This window comes from Heloderma suspectum, chromosome 7 (assembly GCF_057233095.1).
Source record: "Heloderma suspectum isolate Gila_16-S chromosome 7, 16-S_ref, whole genome shotgun sequence".
Lineage (NCBI taxonomy): Eukaryota > Metazoa > Chordata > Lepidosauria > Squamata > Helodermatidae > Heloderma > Heloderma suspectum.
The window spans coordinates 86,024,799-86,033,385 of record NC_139464.1 but is presented as its reverse complement, the minus strand read 5'-3'; the positions used below and the strand labels follow the sequence as shown (position 1 = coordinate 86,033,385).

Below are 8,587 nucleotides of genomic sequence, written 5' to 3'. Positions count from 1 at the left end.
GAAAGACAGTGATAACAATGTATCACATTACTTTTTTCAACCGACAGCGCTCAAATTAGCTGCACCTCTCCACCTTCAATTCTAGGCCCATTTGTTTTGCAGATGGATAGAGGGTTAATTATGTTTGCATGTGAAAAGTATTTAGAGCAGAAAATGTCACAACAGGAATCCATACTCATGATAAGCATAATAGGAGTAGAAATAATCTGTTGTAATCTATTATAGAATCATAGAAAAGTAGGGTTGGAAGGAGCCTTCAAGGCCATTGAGTCCAACCCCCTGCTCAATGCAGGAATCCAAGTCAGAGCATCCCTAATAGATGGCTGTCCAGCCTCGTCTTGAATGCCTCTAGTGTGGGAGAGCCCACCACCTCCCTAGGTAATTGGTTCCATTGTCGTATTTCTCTAACAGTCAGGAAGTTTTTCATGATGTTCAGCTGGAGTCAGGCTTCCTGTAACTTGAGCCCATGATTCTGTGTCCTGCAGTCTGGGATGATCAAGAAGAGATCCTGGCCTTCCTCTCTGTGACAACCTTTTCAGTACTTGAAGAGCGCTATCATATCTCCCCTCAGTCTTCTCTTCTCAGGGCTAAACATGCCCAGTTCTTTCAGTCTCTCCTCATAGGGCTTTGTTTCCAGTCCCCTGATCATCTTTGTTGCCCTCCTCTGAACCCTCTCCAGTTTGACTGCATCCTTCTTAAAATGTGGTGCCCAGAACTGGACACAGTACTCCAGATGAGGCCTAACCAGTGCTGAGTAGAGGGGAACTAGTACTTCCCGGGATTTGGAAGCTATGTTTCTATTAATGCAGCCCAAAATGCCCTACCCGGCGCCAGCTTGTCTGGCTGAAAGGGGGGGGGCATTGCGGGCGGGTGGGGTGATAAGACGTATGGGCCTCTGATTGGTGCACCCCGGTCGCACCACCAGTCAGGGAGGAGCGGGCCAAGTTGTCTTAAACTCGACCCCCCTCCCTATCTCAGCTCTTTGGCGCGACGCAGCTATTGAGAACTAAAGACTCGCCTGGATTTGACGAGGGATTCTCGCCTGCTGGAGACCAGCTTCGTCGTCATCTTTCCAGCCACCGGGACTCAGCGTGCTTCTGCACGCCAAACCTTCTCTTCACGCGCGGCTATCGAGTTGCCGACACTCGCGGCGGGTCTCGTGCGCTCCGGCGCCGCTCCCTCTGGGACGGTGCCTGCTGGCCGTCAGGAGAGCCAACATTACTGGTGATATCGTTTCCTCCCTCCCTCCCTGCCGGCTCCTTTCCTCGAGCGCCCACCGCAGCCCCGGTTTGGCCGGCGGCGCGGCGGCTGCGTTCGAGCACGTGATCCCTCTTCTTCGCGTGCCTGGGTGAGGCGTCTTACTCCTTCCCGGGGTCCGGGTGGGGCGGCGCGCACCCGCCCGCCTGCCCTCTCGGCCTTTCTTCACCCCCCCAATCACTTCGGTCGCCCGCCCGCCCCCCCGTTTCTTTGCCTGCCTGCCTGCCCGCCCGCTCGATCACCCGCCCCATCGTTCCTTTGCCTGCCCGCTTGCTCGCTCGCTCGCTCACCTGCCCGCACGGTCTCTCAATCGCCCGGCCCTTTTTTGTTGGCCGACTGGCAGGCTGGCTGGCTGCCTCCTGGCCTGTCTGCTGGCCGGCGTATCGGTCTGCCAGGCTCGCCTCCCGCCGGCCTCCGCTGGCCGCGGCCTTTCGCTTACCTCGCTGGGCCTCTGGGGCTGGTGGCGGCGAGTTGAGGCGGCGGCGCACGTTGAGCGTGGCTCTCGCATTTGCCAGCTCCGGCTGTCCTGGCAGCTGCGTGCCTGCCTCCCCCCCCCAGCTCGACAGTTTAGGCTGCCTGGTGGGGAGGGGAGTCTGACGGCAGGGCCAGGGACTAGGTTTTTCCCCCCCAGTGCCTTGCTATTCTCCTGTTGGCATCTCCCCCCCCAAAATAAATAAATAAATAAATAAATTTAATTACTTAAACTATTGAAGCAGCCGCGGCTGCCTCTTTGGCACCTCCTGAGCTAGGGCGCCCTCAGCTGAGGGTGCCCAGGCTCAAGCGCGTTTCCTTCCCCCCCCCAAAAAAAACCCCCACTTTGCTGCACCTCTTAAGCTTTAATCTCTCGGTCTGGAACGCGTATCCACTGATTGTGAAGATTGTGTGATAGCTGCCTGTTGCCCGGCATGCCCACTTGCTTACTTCAGTCGGTAGCAGCTAAGCTTAACTTACCTTTTGCATCATGCCTCCCAAGAAGGGCCAAGGTGGTAAGAAAGGTAAAGGGAGGGCCCCTCCCCCCCTCCCCAAAAGACCGCTGCCAAGGCCTGATTCTGAGTCTGATGAGGACTCAGACCCGGTATTGTCATCAATTCTTTCTCGTTTGGAAGCTGCTGAGCGTTCCTCGGGGATACCTCTCCCTCTCCCAGCCAGGCCCCAAAAACTCTCAGCAGTCCAACCTAAGCGAAAGCGGCAGCAGACCCAACACTCGTTGCTTCTTTCTATTTCAGCTCGTCTAGACGCTATTGAGGCATCCACCTCCTCTTCCTCGGCTCTTCCAGAAGGCGCACCGCCTTCAGGGGAGCTCCTCCCTTCTGTGGCCTCATCTTCCCTGGGCGCACAAGCAGCAACGTCGGTTTTTCCAGCTAGGGATCAGAACACACCTACGATTGATACAGGTGAGACTGCTTTGGCACCTCAATTCGCATGGCCGGGCATGGGACAAATCACCCCATGGGGTTGGTTGCCATGGTTTACTCTTCAGGGTGGCCCAGTTCCCCCTCCCTCACTTCCTTCAGTTACTTCAGCCTCCCCAGTTAGTACTCCCCAGCCCGTTGCCTCGGCCTCAACTCTCAGCTCAACTGCTCCGGTGGCTAGCCCACCTAATTCAGTGGGGCCTGGCACTTCATTCCCCTTAGCAGGAGATGCCACCATGTCGGCTCCGCCACTGCTCCAGCCTCATCCAATTAACGTCGCCTCCGCCAGTGTTTGGCAGGGGCCCGCCGGTTCTTTTCAGAACCCCCTGGCTTCCCTATCTCCTCCTCTCCTAGCCCCACAGTTGTCCGCGATTGACACACGTGCCAACCTGAGTAGAGGATCTATGCCCACTGGTGCTACTTCCTCCCCTATTGGTTTTCACTTAACCATTGCCACCAGAGAAAAAATTCTGCGGGGTGAATTTACTGATGTCTTTGCCCTGCTCTTTCGTGAGCCCGAACCCAGTGATAAAGATAGGTCCCGAGACCGAGATCCTGAGCGGAGCAAAGCCCGCAAAGTGCCTCGCACATGGGCGAACTGGTTTTTTAATTTACGCTGGCATCCTCCAACAGAGATTCCCTGAGAGGGCTTGGGTTCTCACCAAATACCTTGACATAATATACAGGGCTTACACCGAATATGAAGGGAGTGCATGGCTGGCCTACGATGAAGCCTTTCATAGGAGGGCCTCCATTTATCCCTCCATGTGCTGGGATCTGAAGGACCAGGACCTTTGGCTCCAATTCATGACCCCTTCTAGGCCAGGCTTCGGCGACAGGTCCGACAGCGGCCACATCCTGGCCAAGCTGTCGCCCGCAATAGCCGTTAGGCCTAGTTGCGGGTTCAACACCGCTGGCTGTGCTGGGAGTTCAGCTCCAAAGATTCCTGTTCCCGAAACCCATGCCGCTTCCGGCACGAGTGCTCTCTTTGTGGTGGTCAACGCTCCTGCTCCTCCTGCCCGAGAGCCAGAGGTTGGAGAGGTTCCCCAAGGGATGGCCGTGGTGGCAGAAAACATGGCGGTGGGCACCCTCCCCCTCACAAAGGGCCCCAGCCCAGTTAAGATTCTTCCGCTCCTTCAACTTCTAAGGCGTTACCCAAATCGTTGGGCAGCGATCTACTTGGAACGCGGCTTTATACTGGGTTTCAGGATCCCCTTTATGGGTCTGCGAAAGCCGTATTTGACCGGTAACCACCGGTCTGTTCTTAGCATGCGGCGCTTAGTGCAAGACAAAATAAACAAAGAAGTTCAGTCAGGTCGGGTCATCGGCCCCTTTCCCTCGCCCCCACTACCCATCCTGTGGATTTCCCCTTTGGGAATTATCCCCAAGAAATCGCCTGGTTAGTTCAGGTTAATTCATGACCTCTCTTTCCCCAAAGGTCAGTCTGTTAACGATGAAATCCCAGATTCCCTATGCTCCGTGCGGTACACTTCCTTCAACACTGAGGTAGCCATGATAAGAGCCCTGGGCCACGGGGCATTGATGGGCAAATGTGATATCAAATCCGCTTTTCGCATTTTGCCTATCAATCCTCTGGACTTTGATTTGCTGGGATTTTCCTTCCAGGACAAATTTTACATTGACCGCGCCCTCCCTATGGGATGCTCCATTTCTTGCGCCATGTTTGAAACATTTAGTACCTTTCTGGAATGGGCCATACGGGATAAGACAGGCTGTGGCGATGTGGTTCATTATTTGGATGACTTCTTGTTTGCTGGACCCAGGGACGGCAGTCAATGCTCTGACCTGATTAAGGCATTCATATCCCTGTCCTCAGATTTAGGTGTCCCTTTGGCACACGAGAAGACAGAGGGCCCAGCTGTTACTTTGACGTTCTTAGGGATCGAGCTCGATACCCTCGCACAGTGTTCTCGTCTCCCTCTTGATAAATTGCTAGTACTTAGGAATAAGATCCAATCCATCTTGCACCTTCGTAAAGTCTCCCTTAGAGCCCTCCAAGAGATCGTTGGCCATTTGAACTTCGCTTGTAGGGTAGTGGCCCCCGGCCGCGCATTCCTGCGACGGCTCAGCTGGGCAATGCGGGGTCTTCGACTACCGCATCATCGCACCAGAGTCACCTCTGCTATGCGCATGGACCTGCGAGTATGGCTTAAATTTTTGAGAGACTTTAACGGCATCTCCTTTTGGAGGTGTGAGTTACTTCTACGAGCTGACATGCAGATCCATTCGGATGCGGCTGGCACCTTTGGCTTTGGGCTAATTTGGCGAAACCGGTGGTGCCGGGGCCAGTGGCCAGAGAGCTGGGCTGCCGGCAGTATCTGTCGTGACCTCACCTTCCTGGAATTCTTCCCCATTTACGTGGCTGTACATATTTGGGCAGAATTGATGGCCAACTCTGTCACTCTCTTTTGGTGTGACAATTTGGCGGTACTGCACGTCATTAATACTTTATCCTCCAGAAACCAAAGGGTTATGGAGTTAGTTAGAGCATTTACCCTCCAATGCCTACACCACAACATATGGTTCCGTGCCCGCCACGTGCCAGGTCTGAGGAACCCTGTAGCCGATGCTTTGTCACGAAACCAGATCGACCGGTTCCGTGCGTTGGCTCCGTGGGCACGTCCGCTGCCAGACCCCATGCCAGATGAACTGTGGGAGATTGGCGCTCTCAAGTCGAACACGCTATCCTGAATTCTATAGCCCCCAGCACTAGAGCTACCTACGAGAAAGCAGGTAGGGAATTTAGCACCTTCAGGTGTGGACTGCAGTTGCAGGATGTGTGGCCCTTACCTGTGGACCACTTGTTACAATTCTGTGTACATCTGCATAATAAGGGACTATCTGCTAGGACCATTTCGGGGAAGCTCGCCTCTTTGGCCTTCTGGGCCAAAGTGCGAGGGGTGGAGGACTCCACCTCAGTTTTCCGAATCAGGAAGGCTGTGCAAGGCTGGGCACGGATGTTTCCTGCCCTGCCAGACTCCAGACATCCTTTGTCGCCAGTTATTCTTATAGGGCTTCGGGCATTGTGGCCCTCCATTTGCTCTTCTCCATACGAAGCCTCCCTCTTTCACGCTGCAGCCTTAACAGCCTTTTTTGGGGCCCTTAGGATTTCAGAACTGGTCTGGGCATCCAAATCCGACACCACCGGGAGGGCCTTGAGGTATTCCGATATCCTGATCCATTCTAACCTGATTCACCTCCATATTCGACGTTCAAAAACCGATCAGTCAGGCAAGGGAACATTGGTGACCCTTAACCAGGCCCAGGCTGACGGGTTATGCCCTGTCTGGGCCTTGCAGGCTTTCTCTGAGCATCGCGGGGCAAAGGAGGGTCCCCTATTTTGCCATGCTGACAGTTCACCACTGACAAAGTTCCAATTTTGGGCAGTCACCAAGTTAGCCTTGACCACACTGGGTCTGGGGCATTATCGTTTAGGGACTCACTCATTCCATATTGGGGCGGCCTCTATGGCAGCTGCCATAGGCTTTTCTTCCAAGCAAGTGAAGGCGGTAGGGAGATGGCGCTCCAGGGCCTTCCGCTCTTACATTCGCAAGTTGCGTGATGCTTCATGATGATTCTCTTCACCTTCCCCAATGTTTTATTTAGATGGGATTCGACCGACGCCAGTACAGGTGCTCATTTGTGGGCACAGTATGGTTTTTTGGGCTGCCCGCAGAGCTTCTACGTCGGCCTTCAGATCCCGGCTGCAGTTTCCCCAACAGGTGGCAATACAATGGCTCGGCCGATGGGGTATGCGTTGGGACAGTCTTCTTCCCACACTCTTTCAATGAGGTTTGGTCAGTTTCCCTCCACAGGTCCTGGTGCTGCACCTAGGAGGGAACGACCTGGGCTACAAGCCTGGAAAGGTCTTGATTGAGCAGGCATTGGCTGATCTGTGGACAATCCAACATCGTTGGCCGGGGGTGACCATATTATGGTCCTCAATGCTCCCGAGAATCATGTGGAGGGCGCAGAGCAATGCGGCCATGGAACGGACCCGGCGCAAGGTGAACAGAGAATTGGCACGTGGGTTGTCTGAGCATGGTGACGGTTATATCAACCACCAAGGAATCCATTGGACTAGGAGGGAGCTTTACAGGCAGGACGGAGTCCACCTGTCAGACATAGGCAACGACTTATTTTTGGCCGATCTGCAAAGGGGCCTGCGGGAAGTTCTTCTGCGCAGGTGGGGGGAGTTTCACAAGCAATAGGCTTGTGACTCCTGTGGCGGCTAGGACGAGCAAAACAGGAAAGGGAGTAGGGATGGTGTGCACGCAGAGGCACCTTATGGTGACAGGTGACATCTGAGGCCCCCCGAACGGGTTGTGTGGCTCGGCGGGGGGATAAGGGTTGCCTGGGAGACCAACCCTACTCACTCACCCAGGTGTTTTGCGGCACCGGGTTGGGGGTGACACCGGAAGGTCTACCTCCACCAGAAGGGGCAGTCCAGAGGGATGGCGAGATCACCACCACCCCTCAGGCTGGGTGTGTTTTCACCCTAGAAGTGTCAGCTAGACGCTGACACAGTTAGATGCCTGTCCTAGTTACCCCTTTGCAAATATTTCAATAAATGTGGCCCAATTTTCAATCCAAGCTTGTTGTCTGCGTCTTCTTTGACCCATCTCTGCTCGCAAAGAACATTTACCTTTTTTGCAGCCACATCACATTGTTGGCTCCTATTCAGCTTGTGATCAACAACAATTCCAAGATCTTTCTCGCTTGTAGTGTTGTTGAACCACGTATCCCCCATCTTGTAACTGTGCATTTGGTTTCTTTTTCCTAGGTGCAGAACTTGGCATTTATCCCTATTAAATGTCATTCTGTTGTTTTCTGCCCAGAGCTCCAGTCTATCCAGATCACTTTGAATTTTGTTTCTGTCTTCCAAAGTATTAGCTATCCTGCGCAATTTTGTGTCATCTGCAAATTTGATCAGCATTCCCTGCACCTCCTCCTCCAAGTCATTAATAAAAATGTGGAAGAACACTGGGCCTCATAGATAAAATCTATGAGGCCAAGGAACCTCGGGGATACACTGGCATGATTTGCATGTAAGCAAATCCTGGGTCAATAAAGTAAACCAGGATTTGCCGCGATGCATGCCTGGACATGCCACTTCCACTTTGCATAATCAACCTTCTATCAGCCTGATCAGAGCTAGTTTCATGATGTGCCAATGCCAAGGCACTATCGGTTGATCATGGGTTAAACAACCCATAATTAACCTATGATTAGTTCTTAATCGCACCCATCCTTATGTGCTTGTTCAACAGGGTGGACGATAATATTATGGATGGATAAGGAAAGTGTATGGTGTGAGGAGGGCTTGGGAGAAAAGATGACAGTGTGTGATGATGGCAAAACATACAAGCAGAAATAACAGAGAGACAGCTGGGGATGAACAAATAGACCTTCCATAATGCTAAACATGAAATAAATGTGAATACAAATGACTGCATCTAAACACACACACACACACACACACACACACACATGCATTCTTGGCTCTCTGCACAGAGCTATATTGCTGAAACCAGACATATCCAGGGGCTGTTTAATGCCACTGAAGAAGGGTGGGATATAAATGCCATGAATGAATGAATTCTTTTGTATGCACATGGAGGTGAATGGAGAAACTGCTACATGTAGGAGCTGTGGGTGTGCACCAGACTCCACTCCTCCACCCGCTGAGAATCACTGAACTGAACCTAAGTATGAAACACAAATGTTATGCAGTGGTGCTGGGTCTTAATACTTCTTAAGTACCAGTACAGCTACAGGCACTAAATACACTGCAGTCCTATTTAAAGACTTGTTGCACATTCAAAATCGAGAGTTTCAGGAAGTTATTTTTAAACAAACATTAATGCTGAAATTCTCAAGTTTCCTTCCTGCTTGCC

General features: G+C 52.7%; 1 long non-coding RNA gene across 1 annotated transcript; it reads left to right on the top strand.

The window, feature by feature from the left end:
- Positions 1-976: 976 nt before the first annotated feature.
- On the top strand, positions 977-7,281 carry LOC146340034 (uncharacterized). Its single transcript, XR_014784573.1, has 3 exons — positions 977-1,348; positions 2,484-2,651; positions 6,297-7,281. It is a non-coding gene; the product is annotated as an uncharacterized LOC146340034 (long non-coding RNA).
- The last annotated feature ends 1,306 nt before the right edge of the window (positions 7,282-8,587 follow it).